Here is a 20,521-nt window from a genome sequence, read left to right as displayed (position 1 = left end):
TTCTATGGGCTGGATTTTAACAAAAGCCGAAGTGGGGAGTCCAGTTGAGCATGGAGAGGCTGGGTATCAGATTCCCCTGCAGGCTGCAAAGTCCAGATGAGCACAAAGACACTAAAGCATCCCATAGTGTGGTGGCAGGTAGAGGGTGTCGGAGAACTGGTGGGGGGGGGAGGGGTGGTGTGCGGGAAGCTGGAGGCTGAAGGAGGAAGAGATCGGGGATCTCAGGATAAAGTCAAAAGGGCTGGGGGTGGTGTGGAGAGTGGGTGGAGATCAAAGGAGTTGATGGAGTGTTGTTTGATCAGGGAGGATATCTATCAGGGCACATTGGATCCACTTAACTACTGGATCCAACAGTCCTTGTCCGGGCTTTGCTGCTGCGCTCACAGTTAAATTTAAATCAGTGCACACAAATGAAACTCGCAGCCCTCGTGCTGTTAGTTAAAGTGCCAAGCCACCTCCTTGGAGTGGGGTGCTCACCCACACCACTGCCCCCAACCCCGCCTGCCCCCAGTAAAACCAGAAATGGGTGGGTTCAGGTCAGGATTTGTATTTTAACACTTTAACCCCTCACTCACCTGACCCCAGCCCATCCATTCTTTGGGGTTAAGACTACCCCCCATGATTTTAAAGACAACACAAACTTTTGGAGGCTATTTGTTGAATTTTGGAGAAAAAAATGACTCACTTAAAAGAGCTGTATCATTAACCATTGAGCTTACAAGGTACATAGTCAAATTAAACAGGAAAAGAGGCAATAAAGATTCATTGAACGGGTCAGGAACAGATCATATGTTTGCGCGTCTGCTCCATTTTGTAGTTTTTGGGTTTAGAATGGTTCTACATTTAAACAAAAGAAAATCAGATGAAGTAATTATTACTTGATGTGGTGTTACCTGAGAGAAATATTGCAAAACATGTCAAGAGGAAAAGGCCTAACAGCAACACATTTTGTGCAAAATAGTTGTCATTTTAATGGTCCAGGGCTGGACCCTCGTGTGCCCCTGTTACTTCGATGCTCTTTCTCCTCACCCATCAGCTGGAAAGGTTTGCGCTCTGTCAGGGCAGAATCGCATCAGAAATCAGCAAAGTCTGATATCGGGCGGGGAAATGGGCACGTGACCCGGCGATGGCAATGGCGGCTTTTTCTACCGTATCGTTCGCCATTTTGTTTCAAAAATTGAGAGGCACAGGTTTTACGTTGGGTCGCGGGTGGGGCAGCCTCTGAATTTCCCGTCCCGCCATCACCTCAGGCCTTTGGCCAATCGGGCGTCATGTTTAAAGGGTGCCCCTGCACAGAGCTAGCTCTCTTCAAGGGATAGGAAGCTGCTGGGAACTAATGGCTGCCAAAGGGAGGAAACATGCAGCCCCCAAATTTAGCGATGCCTCCCTCAAGCACCTACTGGATGCAGTGGAGCCCCACAGCAATGTCCTCTACCCCTGCTCTGGCTGAAGAACCTCAACCAAGGTGACAAATCCAGTATGGCAGAGGTGGTCAGCGCCAATGCCCTCCAAAAGTGGACAGCCAACCAGTGCCACAATAGGATGAATAGTCTCCTCTGTTCCGCAGGGTAAGTCACTCTTCTCATCACTCTCAACTCACACACTCACAAACCCATCACACATCCACAGGGCCCTTACTGCCAATTCAAAGGACATCACCATTCACTTTCACTCACACATCTTTGGCTCCATAGGACCTCTCATCACCCACACATGCTGGGCATCCTTCTTGTCTGGCCTGGCAGGCATCCTGCTTACACTGTCTCCATCTGTATCCATGCAGGACAAGCTGGCACACAATGAGAGGGAGAGGTCGCAGACTGGTGGAGGAATGCCTGAAATCAAGGTCCTCACAGAGTTTGAAAATAGAGTCATCCAGTTGGCCGACGAGGATCTGGACCGGTCCTGTGCTGACAGTGAGGTCGGTGGTGCTCTACCAAGTGAGGGTCCATCAGTGCAACAGTCATCAGACAACCATGCTGTGAGTCAGTTCTTCTGCTCTGCAGTCCACTACCAAGCACTAATTATCACTCCTTGCTTTTGCAGGCACATCTGGGAAACAGCCAAGGGAACCACGATCCAGGTCCTCAACCCCAGCTCCGAAGACACCTTGGAAGAGGAATCTGCAGACACCAAATTTGAAAACCCGTCATAGCGCTCACCCACACCCTCCACCAACACAGAGACACACACCTCAGTGGGACCTAGTTCTAGAGTAGCCACGGGGTCACAATCTGGTGAGCACATCGCACTGTCTGATCCACAGCAGGTGGCGGCAGGGACTTCCCAGGTCCCCGGAACTTGGAGGACCACTGGGGGCCAGAAATCTGTTGAGTCCGAATCAGATGACATGTCACAGTTGCTGGAGCTGCAAAGGCAAGCTCGGGAACATCAGGAAGGGATGTCCACTGCACTCCTCAGATTGCAAGACATGATGGAGGAGTCTGTCTGCCTGCAGGCTGAGGTGATAGTGCCAGCATGCCATCGCACCGAGGTCAACACTGGTAGGGTGCCGGCCGCCATGGAGACCTTGTTCCAGGACATTGGCCCTACACTGCTGCAGGAGCTGCACTGCATCGCTGAGGCACCTGCAGGCATCCATCGGTGCCAACACGAGAGGGGGCAGGCATCTCAAGCTCATTCCAGCTGCCCCTTCCTCTCAAGGAGTCAGCCAGGGGCCCTCGGGCATCCATAGGGAGGAGGATCAGCAGGTGCACGCCCCAGGACCATCCATCCAGGTGACTCCAGGAGTGTCTGGCCCATCCGAATCCCCTCTTCCTGTGATCTCAGCAGCTCCAGCTCCGCAGGCTGAGGAGGGTGTCACTGCCACAGAGCAGGACCCCGAATGCAGGTCTTCCAGGTTTCAGCCCTCCAGGTGACGTCTGCCAAGGTCATCACAGACAGGGCGTAGCAGTCAGCAGGCTGCCTCCACCTCCACTGTGGGTGTCTGGGGTGCACCAAGACGTAGTGGCAGGGTTAGGAAGGTTAAGAAGATGTAGTTGCATAATGGGGGCACTGGTGTTAATCACTTGTACAGAATGTTAACCATTGTAAATGCACTCCCAAGGGTGTCTCCTTTTCTATGGCTCCTTATTATGTTGAGCAGTTTTTGTGTCAATGAAGTCAATGAATTTTGTGAAACCTTGTGTACTGCACAAAACTAAGGCCAGTGTCTCCATCCAGGGCCTCTCCCCTGTGCAGAGTGTAACCGTTTGAACACAGTGATTGTCCGCCTTCATATTCACTCTCCGGATCAGTGATGTCTGCACCTCCATGTGGCTTGTGTTTGCTGCAAGAATCTCGTACCCAAGCGTCACTGGGTTCCATGATGTTCTCTGTGTGCTCTCAGCACCTTAGAGATGGGGCTGCCCCCCCGCCAGCCCCCCCATCTCAACACCATTCCTGACAGGTGAAGGTGTGGTGCTGAAGGAAACAGATGTTGAAGCCTGCCAAAGGATAAAGTGCTGTTAAAGTCCATGTGCTCGCTGTGTCTCAGCAGTGTCTCGATGATATGAGCCTCTTCACAAAGCGTACATGCGCTGCCCTCAGCCAGACAGATGTCAGACGTTCCCAGATGCAATGTGAAGATCTCAGGACCTCACTGCATCTTGTCATCATCCTCCTGGGATCTTGTGGAATAAGAGCACTGTGAGTACGCCTGCCTCGTCTGGCCAGTACAATGGCCTCATCGCCTGGACTCCCACCTTCCTCATCACCCTCATCCCCTCTGACTTCCTCCTCATCGGAGGAGGTGTGCAGTTCTTGCATCTCCTCATCATCCAGGTCCTCCCCCCATTGCATTGCCAGGTTGTGTAGCATGCAGCAAGCCACTATGGCTGTGCGACACCCTCTGGGGAATGTACTGCAGTGCTCCAGCAGATCTGTCCAGGCACCGGAACCTCATTGTCAGGATGCCAGTGGTGTGCTCCACCAAACTCCGGGTTGTAGCATGAGCCTCATTGTAGCTTCTCTTACCAGAATCTGAGGCTACTTCATGGGTGTCATCAGCCACGTGCTTTGTGGGCAGCCCTTGTCCCTGAGGTGCCAACCCTTTATCCTGTGTGGCCCCTGGAAGATGTCAGGGATCTGAGACCTGCTGAGGAAGTGTGAGGCGTGGACTCTTCCGGGTATCTTGCACAAACCTTCATGATCCATTTGTTATGGTCGTAGACCAGCTGAATATTGAGAGAATGGAAGCCTTTGCAGTTCACACACTGGAACGCTTGTTGCCATGGAGATGTAAGAGCCACGTGAGTGCAGATAATGGCACCCTGCAGCTATCGGAATCCGGAAATCTGAACAAATCCCAGTGCTGTTGCTTCCTGGCTCACCTGATCCCTGTCGAAGTTGATAAAGGCGTGTGCCTTGGCAAAAAGGGCGTCCATGACCTCCTGGATACACTTGCGGGTGGAGGCTTGTGAGATCCCACAAAGGGCCCCAATGGAGCCCTGGAAGGAGCCACTGTCGTAGAAATAGAGAGCGGCAGTAACTTTAATTGCCACTGTTAGTGGGTGCCCTGTCCCCATGGTGCCAAATCCTGCAGAAGGTGGCATTTGTGCGTGACCAGCTCCCTTGACCTGCGCAGGCGTCTGTGACACTGGTTCTTGCTCATCTGCAGTTAGTACATGCACCATCTATAGACCCTGGGTCTAGCGATGCGCCTACGAAAGACGGCTCTATGGGGTTCACCTTCCGCATGTGGAGGGGGCCATGCTGCCCCTTGGTCTTCAAGGTTCTGCTCCTCCCTTTAGTGAGCCAGGTGCCTCCGTCACATTCTTCTCCTTCTTCCCTCCTGCCCATAAACAATCAGGCAGACAGCGAGATCACCAGACTCCATGTTCCTGATTGTCTCCTCACTGCAGTGTCAGAGAGAGAGACACAAGGGTCAGTAATTGTCTCCTAAAGACCACTCTTGGTCAAGTCATCGCCTGCGGCTGCCTCTCAAGACCCCTTAACACATGTCGGAGAGTCCAGGCCACCACATGGACACCCAGTGTTTAGTGTGCATGATAGCTCACCATGTCCACACCCATCACCACCCCACACCACATGACCGAATGGGGGCAACTTCGGACACTCGACTGCATCCTGCACTCTCATCTCAGGCGCAGGCATTTTCCTAACCTGCAGTTCAAGCCTTCGTGATTTACTTGTACAATGAGAGTGGTTTTTCAATGTCAACTGAAACCTAATGCAAGGGACTAGGAGCGCACCCCTCCATCAGTGTTCGACGGCCCCCTTTCCTAAGAGGATCCTCAGGCTTGTCCAGTCACCCAATGGTTCTGCAGCACCACAGCGCTCATTCGAGTTTGAAGTGTGCGGGCAAAGGGTTAATATTAGTGAGCAATCATTGGCACTGTGAGGAATTAGAGCTGCTTGAGTGGATACAATTGCTTGACTAGCCTGACTCCAAGCATGTCAGGTTAGCTCAAGATAAATTCTCTCAGCTGCGGAAGAGTACTCATCTTTGACATGTTTTGGCACTTGCCCGGCCGTTCCCCGCTCCCACCACCTCACATGCGTTTGTGTTCAAGCTTCAGTTGGTGCTGTCATGAACACCCCCCTTGCACTACCGCCCTTGCCCCGAGATTGCCTTCCCCCCTTCCCCCCTTGCCCTTGCCCGAGGTTCCCTTCTACCCTTTGCCTCCTTGCACTGTTGCCCTTGCCCCGAGGTTGCCTTCCCCCCTTACCCCTTTGCCCTGTTGCCCTCGCCCAAGGTTCCCCTCTCCCCCTACCCCCCTTGCACAGTTGCCCTTGTGCTGAGGTTGCCTTCTCCCCATTCCGCCCTTGCACTGTCACTCTTGCCCCGGCACCACAACCAGCCACGAAGAAGCCGCTCTGGAGACTTGCATGTGTCCCCCTGTATCCACTTCCTTTGAGCCACTTCCTTGCATTGAGATCATTGTGAGCGCTGCACAAAGTTGTGAGTTCAGGACTCCAGGTGCACGCCTTTTAAAGGCAGTTGTAAATCACGCTGTCATAAAATCACGCTGATGTGGGCATTAAATTTGGCATGCTGGGATGATTCCAGTATGTGGCCATAATAATGAGATGCAAATACATTCAAGTAAACCCCCAACGTTTGAAGGTGGGAAATATGGCCTGCCATTGATGGGGGTGATGGGGGAAGGGGACAATCACTTCCTGGATTCACGTCGCCAGCAAACCGTGCCCAGGGCCTTCTCGCGAGATTCTCCGATCTCACCAACAAATACATCTGCCATGATCTGCCGCGGAAAATCCTGACCTTAGTTTCTGGAAATGTGAGCTGGTAGTGGCATAGTGAGGATCACAAGGGCATCTGAGATCTTAGTGAATGACTGGACTAACCGTCTCCTGAATCAATGAGATTTAAGAAGTGAGAACAAACAAAGGAATGATGGCGAAGGAAATCGGGTAAATTAGAGTTAAATCAGGCACAGAAAGAGAAACAAAGTGAAGGAAAGCAAAATTGAATTCAGAGAGAGAGATAGGAAAAAGACAGATAAGAAAAGTAAGATTTTTTTTATTCAAAAATCTCCAGCAATGTTTTACTACCTGTTAATTTGAGACTCCAAAGTTTAACTGTTGCCTTTCTGTCTCAGAGAGATTGAGTGGGAGTGTCATTGCAATTTTTGTCATTTAAAAGTGCTCGTGCTGATAAGTATCAGCCCTAACTTTCTATGGCAAGTTTAATGGACAAATAATGTGCAAATATAGCAACTTCCTAAAACTCACATGGAGGTTGAGGGCAAGAAGCTGCTTTTACAGGACTAATGGCAGAGTAGAGAAATACTCTGGTAATGTGTGGCAATTCACAACTCACAAGGTATCTCTTCCTCATCACAGGTTTCTGGGTGATTTACGCATTAATACCATTGGCTGCATTGTTTTCATTCAAATTCTGATCCAGTCTATTCATAAAATTTCACTGGGGATTTACCATCCTGGCCTTTGACAGGGATTGGTATGTCCTGGACCAAGCTGAATTGATTGCAATCTGGCCCATGGGACAATCCAGAGCCTTTGGACCATAGCAAAGCACATAAAATATATACTTCTAACAAAAAATGTACTCTCCCTTCATTTCCCTTCCCTGTTGCGTGGCAGTTATAATATTGTGTATGGAGATAACCATGCGAGATTCCACTTGGGGCCTGGAGCCTTACTAGCGATGAGTGAGTTAACGCAGATAGGGGCATAACATCCTTCAACTTACCAACTTGTACTTCTGTTTCTGTTTTAGTTGTGTCGGCATCACAGACTAATATCCGTATTCCACTAATATTTATATGGGTAGCACTGGATGAGCCAGGCATGACCTGCTGAAATGTTAATCCTGATAATGAAAACTTTTAAATGGAAGTAATCTAGAGATGGGTCTTGAAGATTTCAAGTGATGGGGCTGTGACTATTTCCTTTGGCAGCTTGTTCCATTGTGGGATTGTCCTTGTGAAGAAAGATTGTTGATTCACTGTCTTGGAAACAAATGGTCTTTGTAGTTTGTGTGGATGGTCACCTCATGTTTTGTCATTGCTGGAGGGCACCAGGTACTTGTTTCTGTCAATTCCCACCAGTCCATTCCATATTTTATAGAACACGGTCAGTCTACTTTTCTCCCTCCTTTGCTGTAGCAATTCCCATTCCAAATCTTTGATCCAGGATGTGACACTGGTGTGTTTCCCTTCACTTCAATCTTATTTATACCCATTGCCATATAAGGATTCCACACACAACTCACATACTCTAGGACTGGACGAACAAATGTTTGGTAAGCTATAACCTTGATATTTTTGATGCAATACCAAAGACGACTCCTCAGAAATCCAAGAACCTTGTTTGCTTTGGATGTGATCTGTTGAACGTGGAATCTCCATTGAAGATTGGTTTAAAGATGAACCACCAGATATGGTTGTGTATCTACCTGTTGGAGAATTTGACTCCACAACTTAAAACTATCTGTTGGTGGATCCTTTTCGTTGGTGACACACATGACATAGCAGTTTTTTGGCATTGAATGCCATCTCCCCTTGGTCCTGCAATTTTTGCAATTCTTATTGGGCAGGTTGTTTATGTATGTCAAGAAGAGTAAAAGTCCCAGCACAGTTCCCTGGGGTACTCCCGAGGGGTAATCTCTAGGAGAGGGTGATTCCCCATCCCACACCACTCTCAGTTTTCTGTTGGTAAAGAAGTGCTGCACCCATTGAATAATGTCCTCCTGATTCCACAGTAGTGAAGTTTGGATGGGGGCTTTTCATGAGGAACTTTGTCAAATGTTTTTGAGAAATCTAGCATTGCCATATGACTAGTTTCATCTCTTTCAAGACTTGAAGCTAGATCATCGACAGTCTGTAAAAGCTATGTTTCAGTAGATCTTTTCAACCAAAAACCATGCTGACTGCCGACCAGGATATTGTGAGCTTCAAAGTGCTTCATGACATGAAAATGAACAATACGTTCAAGCAATTTGCAAATGCCGCTAGTGAGATATACTGGTCTGTAGTTTTCTGGTTGACTTTTATCCCCTTTTGTGAATTTGCTGCAGAGGTTAGCTTGACTCTACCCATCTGGTAGGAAGTTGGTGTTGACTGAGTCTTGAAAGAGATTGGTCAATATTGGAGCCAGTTCATCAGCTGCTAACTTTAAAATCCAGGGCAGGAATTCATCTGGACCCAGAGTTTTATTTGGATTTATTTCATACAATAATTTCAAAACGCTCTCTTTACTTATAATGAGGATTAGTATAAAAACAGAAAATGCGGGAAAAACTCAGCAGGTCTGACAGCATCTGTGGAAAGAGAAATAGTGTTAACGTTTCAAGTCCGTATGACTCTTCTTCAGAACTTTGAGTCCTACAGACTCAAAACATTAACTGTGTTTCTCACTCCACAGATGCTATCAGACCAGCTGAATTTTTCCAGCATTTCTTGTTCTTACTTCAGATTTTCAGCATCCACAGTATTTTGCTTTTATATGAGGATTAGTATGTCTGGTAAGTGATCACTGTCTAAGCTGGGTGTGTGTGTTCAATCCCCTTTGGTAAATACAATGCAAAAATGATCACTTCTGCTTTACCCTTAAGATCACATATAAATCTATTGCCTATTTTTGACCTTAGTGAGGCTCCATACCAACAGTAGAAAATGACCTTCATGACTTTGGGGTCCATATTAACTATACATATAGATCTAGCAGTTTATAACGGTGAACTCTTCTTTGACATTAACCATTTCACTTGAACATGCTGTATAATCCCGATCTCTGTAACTTCCGCCAGCTCGACAATCCTGCAGGATCTCTGCACTCATCAAATCCTGGACTCTTATGTTTCCCTGACTCCTTCATTCCACTATTGATGGCCGGGCCTTCAGCTGTCTAGACCCTAAGCTCTAGAATTCCCTCCCTAAACCTCTCCGCCCCTCTACCCCTCTCACCTCCTTAAAGACACCCCTTTAAGATGCTACCTCCTTGACCAAGCATTTGGCCACCATAATATCTCCCCTTGTGGTGTGGTGTCAAATTTTGTTTGATAGTCCCCCTGTGGAGTGATTTGGGACATTTTACTACATTGAAAGCACTGTATAAATATTAACTATTGTTATTATAAATCACACACATATAACAACTCCCCTGCCTCCACCAACACCTCATATATCTATTATTATATAGGCTGTTTTGCATTCCTCTTACATTGTGAGTTTTTCACTAACAGCACTCCTGAAATCTGCAACATGAAACTCTTGCTGGGATAGCAGCTACTAGGGATCATTTTGACGAAATGAAATGGACTATAGTAAACCATTTTACATCGCTCCCAATTTTTAGTTTCCATTGAAGTTAATTGGGAGAGATGTCAGTGAAGCTGCCCAATTTGCTATTGGCCACTTTCTGCTATCACGCAAAGTCAAAATTCCTCCCATTGGCTGTAATCACTGTCAATGATGGTGATTCCTGGCCATTCATAGGATGCCTGTGCCACTGTTACCTGTAAAGTCAGCAGAAATGTCTCATGTAGTAACTAGATGTATTGTCCCTCTCTCCTGTCAATCACTCATCGGGAGCTTCGACCAATAAGCTTAATGCACGGGTAATCCTGTGGGTGGGGCTTCTGATGGAGAGATCATGTCTAGTGTGCAAGCACCTCTACATGCCTCTTAAATAAAGTTTAGCCTTTTCGTCACCAAACCTGCTGCTCCATCAAGTTATGACATTTGGCGACGAGGATAAAAGCGACTTCTGCTGCATACTTCACCCTGGTTGATGTGAGTAAAACGAAGCATATACAATACTCACCAGTCATGCCGCTGTTTGGAAGAATCGATTCATATGATGCTAACATTGAAGATTGGAGTCAGTATGTCGAGCGACTCGGGTTCTATTTCCTTGCGAATGAGATTACTGCTGAAGAAAAACGTGAAGCAATCCTGCTGAGTGCACGTGGAAGCAAAACGTATAACCGAATTCGAAACCGGACTGCCCTGAACGCACCCAGTTCTCATCGTACAGAGAGTTAGTGGAACTCGTGAAATCGCACTTTCAGTCCAAACCGTCTGTGATCATGCAACACTTCAAGTTTAATTCGAGAGTTTGTGCCCCAGGAGAGTCCATTGCTATCTTTGTGGTGAATCTGAAACAGTTAACTGAACACTGAGTTTTGGGGATTGTATACTCTCTGTATCATGTGACTGCTGTTAAATCTGAGCCCACTGCAGCACCAGGGAAAGTGAATGGCAGGCAGCTGCAGATGGAGGTGGATACCGGTGCTTCAACTACTGTTGTTGGGGAGCACACGTTCAAGCACCTCAGTGAAGGGAGTCATTGACAGTGGGGCAGGTGCCTGCCAAGTTGAGAACCTACACTGGAGAATCCATTCAGGTCAAAGGCATTGCTGCTGTCCCAGTCTACTACAAACAACAGACAGCCCAACTTACTGTGATAATCGTAAAGGGGGAGAGGCCCAGTCTTTTGGGTCAAGATTGGCCTCAGAAAATAAAAGTTGACTGGTCAGGAATATGCCATTTGAAGTCCTATGGAATTCCAGAGCTCTTGAAGAAATATGACACTGTTTTTCAAAACAAAATGGGAAAACTGAGGGGCATGCAAGCAAAAATGCACATCGATCCCCAGGCAACACCACGTTCCTTCAAGGCCAAACCAGTGCCGTACGCACTAAAAGATAAAGTAGAAGCAGAGTTATGCAGGTTGGAAAACCTGGGAATAATTCAGCCTGTCCAATTTTCTGAGTGGGCCGCACCCATAGTCCCAGTTGTCAAGCCAGACCAGGCTATACGTATATGTGGTGACTACAAGCTGACAGTCGACAGAACAGCAAAGTTAGACAAATACCCCATTCCTAGAATCGATGACTTGTATGCCAAGTTAGCAGGAGGCAAGTCATACACAAAACTAGATATGAGCCATAAAAGCAAGATACTGCTAGAAATCTGAAACAAAAACAGAAAATTCTGAAAAAACTCAGCAGGTCCAGCAGCATCTGTGGAGAGAGAAACAGATTTAATGTTTCGAGTCCGTATGACTCTTCTTCAGAGCCATGAGTCATGCCTATCAACAATTGGAATTGGATAGCATGTCAAGAGAATACGTGACAATTAATTCCCATAAAGGCCTCCACCAGTACACCCAATTACCTTTTGGAGTTTCATCAGCATGCGCTATTTTTCAGCAAAGCGTGGAGAGTCTCCTGCAGGGACTTCCACGTGTGGTTGTGAACTTTGATGGCGTTCTCATCACTGGACTGACTGAAGCTGAACATTTAGCTAACGTGGAGGAAGTGCTGAGAAGATTTACGGAAACAGGTGTGCATTTGAAGTGAGAAAAATGCACATTCCAGGCATCAGAGGTAACCTACTTGGGTCACAGAGTGGGCGCTAAGGGGTTGCATCCTGTTGACGACAAGGTCCAAGTGATTAAAGATGCACGAACACCCTCTAATGTGATAGAGCTTAAATCTTTCCCGGATATGATTAATTACTATAGCTGTTTTTTTACATAATCTATCCACTGTACTGGCACCACTACATTTGTAGCTGAGGAAGAGCCACCACTGGTCATGGGGTTCACAACAAGAAGCAGCCTTTGTAACAGCAAAGAAACTGCTTCATTCATCACGCTTGTTGGCACATTATGTCCCACCTAAAGAGCTAGTGTTAACATGTGACACTTCCCCTTATGGTGTAGGAGCCATTATATCTCATCATATGGAGGACAGATCAGAAAGCCCCATTGGCTACATTCAAGAATACTTTCCAAAGCTGAAAAGGGCTACCCTCAGTTAGAAAAAGAAGGATTGTTGGTTGTATTTGGTATCGAGAAGTTTCACCAATACCTACACTGGCAACATTTTACAATTGTGTCTCACCATAAGCCGTTGCCAGGTTTGTTCAGCAAAGACAAAGCTATTCCACCTCTAGCTTCAGTGAGAATCCAACACTGGGCATTGAGGCTATCAGTTTATGAATACACATTCATGCTCCGCCCTGGATCGTATATAACCAATGCAGATGCACTTTGTCGTCTTCTGTTACTGTCTTGTCAATGCACCCATTCCAAAAAGTTTGTGTTATTGTTGAATTTCTTGGATTTATCACCTGTATGTGCCAAACAGATCAAGAATTGGATGAACAGAGACCTAGTGCCCTCAAAAGTCAAAGACTTTGTTTTATAAGGATGGCCAAGGCTTATAAGACCAAGAACACTTGTGTCTGATGACTTAGGACCATTTTATTCCAGAAACACTGAGCTCAGTTGTCAAGATAGAATTTTGCTGTGGGGTTCAAGAGTTATGGTCCCATCACAGGGTAGAGAGTCACTCTTGGCAGAGCTCCACATTGCGCACCCAGGTTTATCGAAGATGAAGATGTTGGCGCAAAGCTACGTCTGGTGGCCAGGAATAGACAGTGACATCGAGAGCATGGTTAAACACTGTTCCCTTTGCCAGCGACACCAGAAACGACTTGTTCCAGCTCCTCTTCACCCATGGGGATGGCCTGGTCTGCCTTGGGTTAGACTGCATATTGACTATGGGGGAACGTTTCTAGGCACCATGTTCCTATTAATCATCAATGCACATTCAAAATGGCTTGACATCTATGAAGTAAAAATGCCAACTTCAGCCACCACTATTGAAAAGCTGCAAAATTCCTTCAGTATACATGGCTTACCTGAGATTATTGTTTCTGATAATGCAACAGCTTTCACCAACGTGGAATTTCAGAGATTCACGGACCCGAACGGTACCTGGCACATAAAGCTCACTCCCTGGCATCCTTCATCCAATGGTCTCGCCGAAAGAGCTGCCCAGACCTTTAAAGCTGGTATGAAGAAGTTATCTGGAGATACTCTGGAGTCTCGTCTTTCCAGATTTCTCCTAAGTTATTGTACAACACACATACTACTACGGGCTCGACACTGGCAGAGTTAATGGTGAAATACCGTTTCCATGCACGCTTACACTTGGTGTTTCCAGATCTAGAGGGGAAGGTAACATAGAGCCAGAATCATCAAAAACTGAACCACGATCTACACAGCAAGGCTCGCACGTTCCATGTAGGCGACCCTGTGTACGTGCATAATTCTGGAAGTGGACCCTGTTGGACTCCAGGAGCCATAATTTCAGAGACTGGTCCATTATCTTTTAAAGTGCAAGCCAAAGATAGAATTGTACATAAACATATAGATTATATTAGGGCTAGAGAAACATCCTAATGGGCGCAAGATCAACCTGTGATTGAAGTTTTGCTGCCAACTTCAGAGGTCTGTGATCATCCTAGAGCTGATATTCCAGACATACCTAATGAATTACCAAGTTCCGACAATGTATCTCCTAGTGCAGCTCCAGAGGGTCCCGTTAATCCTGTTCAGGAACCTCCTTTGGTAGAGCTACGCCACTTGAACCGTCTCCACCGAACTCCTCAGGGACTTGATTTGTAATTGCCAGAGGCTGTACAAATATTTGCTGGTTTTTCTGGCTATTTTTTATTGTAAATGTAAGAAACTTAAAAGGGGAGAAAGTGGAGTAAGTAGATGTGTTGTCCCTTCCTCCTGTCAATCACTCATCATGTGATGTGATTACGGGGGGGGCTTCTACCAATTAAGCTTATTACGTAGGTAATCCTGTGGGTGGGACCTCTGACAGAGAGATCACGTTTAACATGCAAGCACCTCTACATGTCTCCTAAATAAAGTTTAGCCTTTACTTCATCAAACCTGCTGCTCTATCAAGCTATTACACTTCATTTAACTGATTGGCAAAACAGGCTCGAGGGGCTTGAATGGCTGACTCCTGTTCCACCGGTTAAGGTGCCGCCGTTCCCTTCTGTGTGGGAAGTGAAGTACCACTCAGTTGTATTTGAGGCCATAAACATAAAACAATCACTAATAAGTCCGGCAGGGAATTCAGGAGAGACCTCTTTACCCAGAATGTGGTTAGATTGTGGAACTCACTACCACGAGAATGGTTGAGGTGAATATTATAGTTGCACTTCAGAGGAAGGCTGATGAGCACATGAGGGAGAAAGGAATAGAAGGATGTGTTGATGGGGTGAGATGAAGAATGCATGAGAGGAGGCTCGTGTGGAGCATCACCGCCCACACAGACCATTTGGGCTGAATGGCCTGTTTCAGTGCTGTAAAATTGATGTAATTCCTGAGTCATTTTGGGATAATACAGCAGCCTTAAAAAAACACACACTGCCTAGAGACCATTTCAAAACTATGCCTGAATGAAATACTTTGAAACAAAGTTTTATTTTTAACATAAACAGGTTGGCTCAGCTGCTTTTTGCTAATAAATGGACCAAACCTAGTCTTTTTTTTAATCACAACAACTATTTTAACAGAGATAAAAACAAAAAACTACTGCGGATGCTGGAAATCCAAAACAAAAACAGAATTACCTGGAAAAACTCAGCAGGTCTGGCAGCATCGGTGGAGAAGAAAAGAGTTGACGTTTCGAGTCCTCATGACCCTTCAACAGAACTGAGTAAAATTAGGAAAGGAGTGAAATATAAGCTGGTTTAAGGTGGGTAGGGGGGCGTGGGGGAGAGAAGTTGGAGGGGCGGTGGTTGTAGGGACAAGCAAGCAGTGATAGGAGCAGATAATCAAAAGATTTCACAGACAATGGAACAAAGATGTGTTAAAGGTGGTGTTATTATCTAAGAGAATGTGCTAATTAAGATTGGATGGCAGGACACTCAAGGTACAGCTCTAGTGGGGGTGGGGTGGAAAGACTGACAGGGCATTACAGGTATAGATTTAAAAATAATGGAAATAGGTGAGAAGAGAGAGCTGTACCTTGAGTGTCCTGCCATCCATTCCTAATTAGCACATTCTCTTAGATAATATCACCACCGTTAACATGTCTTTGTTCCTTTGTCTGTGACATTTTTTGATTATCTGCTCCTATCACTGCTTGCTTGTCCCTACAACCACCCCCCCACAACTTCTCTCCCCCCCCACCCCCCACCTCACCCTAAACCAGCTTATATTTCACCCCTCTCCTAACTTTACTCAGTTCTGTTGAAGGATCACGAGGACTCGAAACGTCAACTCTTTTCTTCTCCGCCGATGCTGCCAGACCTGCTGAGTTTTTCCAGGTAATTCTGTTTTTGTCAACTATTTTTACAGCCTGTGTTATCCTCGCCTAGTATCCTGCTATGCACAAGCTCGGCAAGGCTCTCTTCACCTCCACAAGTTGCTGGATGATTTACACGTGAATAGCAATGGGTACATTAACCTCACCATTATTTTCCCAGCAAATCCTGGGCCAGATAAAACTTCATTAGCGATTTTCTATCTCAGCCTTGCTATCTCTGACGGGAATCGGATCATGAACACTCCTCCTGGCCATGTTTCTCATGCTGCTGTCACACCACAAGACCTCGGAGAGGGTGCAGAGATTTACTAGAATAATTACAGGAATGAGGGACTTCAGTTTTGTGGAGAGACTAGAGAACGGGAATGTTCTCCTTGGAGCAATAATTATGCAGGAATTTGATGGAGAGCAACTGTTTCTACTGGCAGGAGGGTTGGTAAATAGAACATAAGGACATTAAGATAATCGGCAAAACAACTAGAGGGGAGATGAGCAGGAACGTTTTCACACAGGAACATGCTGCCTGAAAGGCTGGTGGAAACAGATTTAAGAATAACTTTCAAAAAGGAATTGGATAAAGACTTGAAAAAGAAAAAATTGTAAGGCCACGAGGAATTGGAGAGGAGTGAGACTATAATTGGATAGCTTTTCTAAAAAGCATGCAAAGGCGTGAAGGACCAAATGGACTCCTTCTGTGCTGTATAATTCTATATTGTTCAGCCAGATCAGCTAAGTGAACTGCTCATCTTGCACATCTCTGTTGCACATGGCCTATATGGCCACCTTACCATGTATGGAGTCTACTGGCCAATTTTAGTGTCAAGTCACTTTACCCTGATTAGCATCCTGGGATTGGTTCATTTCTATCAGTGAGAAGGCTGCAAGTGAGAGGAGATGAAATGTTATAAGGGATCCCCTGTCAGCTTGTTGGTCTTTTGCCTTTTTCATTTTCTTTCCCATGTTCCCTTTCTCCCTTTCCCTTTTTATCTTTATCTCATTCCCCACCTTGACCACCAATTCCAAGCTCTATTCCTTCATCTGTAGAGGGCTAGCAGCGAGTGGACCCAACTCCTATACAGAGGCAGATTACTGGTCATTGTTACAGACCATAGCTTCTCCCTACCCTCTCCAGATCAGATCCCTGAACATGCTGGGTTACTATGGAAATAGATTTCTCCTCTTCTTACTCATTCCATAATAATGATGACAGTGTCATCACCTTTAAATGTTTGTGAAAGGGGTACCGACATTTAATGGTAAATTAAAACAAGGTTAAAGAAAGCCTGCCAAACTAAATTAAACTTTGGATCTGGGTTTTATAGATGCGCTTCCATTTCACTGGAGCCCACAGACCATGGGAGGCCACAAGAATGCCAGGGCACCTGGTGCAACATTGCCACGGGGCAGAGGCAGACAGCCTGGCCCAGCAGCTCTCTCAATCATGATCTGCATAGACCCCATGATGACCACCATGGCCACGCCCACAAAGGAGGTCTTCCAACTTGCCCACTCCCTCCCTCTGCACTGGGTGTCAAAGTCCCATCTTCACATTGAGGATACACTCCATTGTGTTGTGTGGCACAACCACCATGCTAAATGTGATAGATTTCAAACAGATCTAGCAACTCAAGACTGGACAATCATGAGGCACTGTGGGCCATTAGCAGCAGCAGAATTGTACTCAACCACAGTGTGTAACCTCATGACCCAGCTTATCCCCCACTCTACCATTACCACCAAGCCAGGGGTTCAACTCTGGTTCAATGAAGAATGCAGCAGACCATAAGACCATAAGAAGTAGGAGCAGAAGTGGGCTATCTGGCCCATACAGTCTGCTCCGCAATTCAATGAGATCATGGCTGATCTGATAATCCTCAACTCTACTTTTCTGCCTTTTCCCCATAACTCCTGATTCACCGACTGATTAAAAATCTGTCTATCTCAGCCTTGAATATACTTAACAACCCAGCCTCTACAGCCCTCTGCGGTAAAGAATCCACAGATTCACTGCCCTCTGAGAGAAGAAATTCCTCCTCATCTCTGTTTTAAATGGGTGACCCCTTACTCTGAGATTATGCCCTCTGGTCTTAGACTCTCCCACAAGGGGAAACAACCTCTCAGCATCTACCCTGTCAAGCCCCCCAAGAATCTTATATATTTCAATAAGGTCACCTCTCATTCTTCTAAACTCCAATGAAGACAGGCCTAACCTACTCAACCTCTCCTCATAAGAAAATCCCTCCATACCTGGGATCAACCTAGTGAACCTTTTCTGGACTGCCTCCAATGCCAGTATATCTTTCCTTAGATAAGGGGACCATAATTGTTCACAGTATTCTAGGTGTGGTCTAATTAGTGCCTTGTATAGTTTTAGCAAGACTTCCCTATTTTTATACTCCATTCCCTTTGAAATAAAGGCCAACATTCCATTTGCCTTCCCTATTACCTGCTGAACTTGTCTGATAGCTTTTTTGGATTCATGCACAAGGACTCTCAAATCCCTCTGTGCTGCAACTTTCTGCAGTCTTTCTCCATTTAAATAATTTCAGCTCCTCTATTCTGCTGCCAAAGTGAATAACCTCACTCTTTCCCACATTATATTCCATCTGCCAAGTTTGTGCCCACTCACTTAACCTGTCTACAAATCTCTGTAGACTCCTTGTGTCATCCTCACCACTTGCCTTCCCACCTATTTTTGTATCATCAGCAAATTTGGCGATAGTACATTCACTTCCCTCATCGAAGTCATTAATATATATTGTAAATAACTGAGGTCCCAGCTCTGATACCTGTGGCACTCCGCTTGTTACAGGTTGCCATCCTGAAAATGCCACCTTATCCCAGCTCTCTGTCTGCTATTAGTTAGCCAATCCTCTATCCATGCTAATATACAACCCCCAACACCATGGGCTCTTATTAAGTCGCCCTATGTGCGGTACCTTATCAAACGCCTTTTGGAAATCCAAATATATTACATCTACTGGTTCTCCTTTATCTATCCTGCTAGTTACCTCCTCAAAGAATTCTAATAAATTTGTCAGGCATGATTTCCCCTTCATGAAGCCATGCTGACTCTGCTTGATTAGATTATGTAATTCTAAATGCTCTGCTATTGCATCCTTTATAATAGACCCTAACATTTTCCCAATGACAGATGTTAAGCTAACTGATCTATAGTTACCTGTTTTTTGTCTCCCTCTCTTTTTGAATAATGGTGTTACACTGGCAGTTTTCCAATCCTCTGGGACTTTTCCAGAATCTATGGACTCTTAGAAGATTACTACCAGTGCATCCACTACCTCTGTTGCTACTTCCTTTAATGTCCTAGGATGCAACCTATCAGGTCCAGGGGACTTATCGGCTTTTAGCCCCATTAGTTTCCCTAGTACTTTTTCTCTAATGATAGTTATTGTATTTATTTCCTCCTCCCCTTTTGCCCCTTGATTATTTAGTGTTGGAATGCTATTAGTGTCTTTTACTGTGAAGACTGATGCAAAATATTTATTCAACTCCTCTGCCATTTCCTTGGTTGACAATATTATTTCCCCAGCCTCATTCTCTAAGGGGCCTATGTTCACTTTGGCCTCTCTCTTCCTTTTTATATACTTAAAGAAGCTCTTACTGTCTGTTTTTATATTACTTGCTAGTTTGCTAGAGAACCCTCAAAGTTTATTTTCTCCCTCTTTATTATGTTTTGGTCATCTTTTGTTAGTTTTTAAAACTTTCCCAATCCTCTGGCTTACCACTAATCTTTGCCACATTGTATGTCTTTTCATTTAATTTAATACTCTCCTTAAATTCCTTGGTTAACCATGGCTAATTTACCCCCTTCCTTGAATCCTTCTTCCTCACTGGGATATATCTTTGTTGTGATTCATGAACTATTTTCTTAAATGTCTGCCATTGTTCATCAACTGTTTTTGCTGCTAAAATCCTATCCCAGTCCACTCCAGCCAACTCTGTCCTCATTCCTGTGTAATTACTCTTATTTAAGTTTAGCACAGTTGTTTCCAGCCCAAGTTTCTCACTCTCAAACTGAATGCTAAATTCGACCATATTATGGTCACTGTTTCCCAGAGTGTCTTTTCCTCTGAGATCATTTATTAAACCTGCCTCATTACACATGACCAGATACAAAATAGCCCAATCCCTGGTTAGATCTACATGATATTGTTCTAGGAAACTGTCCTGAATACATTCTATGAATTCTTGCTCGTGGCTACCTCTGCCAATTTGATTTTCCCAATCTACATGAAGATTAAAGTCACCCATGATTAATGTACTGCCTTTTTTATATGCCCTCATTATCTCCCAATTTATTCTCTGTCCTACAGTATAGCTACTGTTAGGGGGCCTATAGACTACTCCCATCAGTGTCTTCTTCCCCGCGTTTTAATTTAGCTCCTAACTGTCCAAATTCTTTCAGCAGAGCCTCCTTTCTAGTCCTATCAATGTCGTTGGTACCAACGTGGACGATGACAACTGGATCCCTCCTCCAAGTTCCTCCCCAGCCCTGAGGAGATGTCCTTAACCCTGGCACCGGGCAGGCAACACAGCCTTCGGGACTCATGCTCATGGCTGCAAAGCACAGTATCTATCCCCCTAATTACACTGTCCCCTACCACTACTACATTCTTATTTCCTCCATCCACTTGAATGTCTTCCTATACCACGGTACTGTGGTCAGTTCGCTCATCTACCCTGCAGTCCCCACTCTCATCCACACAGCTTGCAAGAACCTCATAACTGTTGTACAATTGCAAGGGCTGAGGCTCCTTGAATGCTGGGTCCCCATACCTGCTTCGGCTGCAGTCAAACCATCCTATCCTTGATCACAAACCAAATTTGAATGACCTAATCTGAGGGATGTGACCGCCTCCTGGAGCAAAGTGTCCAGGTAACTTTCCCCCTCCCTAATGTGGCACAATG

At 45.7% G+C, this 20,521-nt stretch overlaps 1 protein-coding gene across 1 annotated transcript in view; it reads left to right on the top strand.

Moving 5' to 3' along the window:
- Positions 1 to 20,521, top strand: part of khdrbs2 (KH domain containing, RNA binding, signal transduction associated 2) — a 626,587-nt gene that overhangs the window by 276,708 nt on the left and 329,358 nt on the right. The gene's annotated exons all lie outside the window — the stretch shown is intronic.

This window comes from Cetorhinus maximus, chromosome 5 (assembly GCF_964194155.1).
Source record: "Cetorhinus maximus chromosome 5, sCetMax3.hap1.1, whole genome shotgun sequence".
NCBI lineage: Eukaryota > Metazoa > Chordata > Chondrichthyes > Lamniformes > Cetorhinidae > Cetorhinus > Cetorhinus maximus.
Note: the sequence above shows the minus strand (reverse complement) of the source record. Positions and strands in the feature narration are given on the sequence as shown.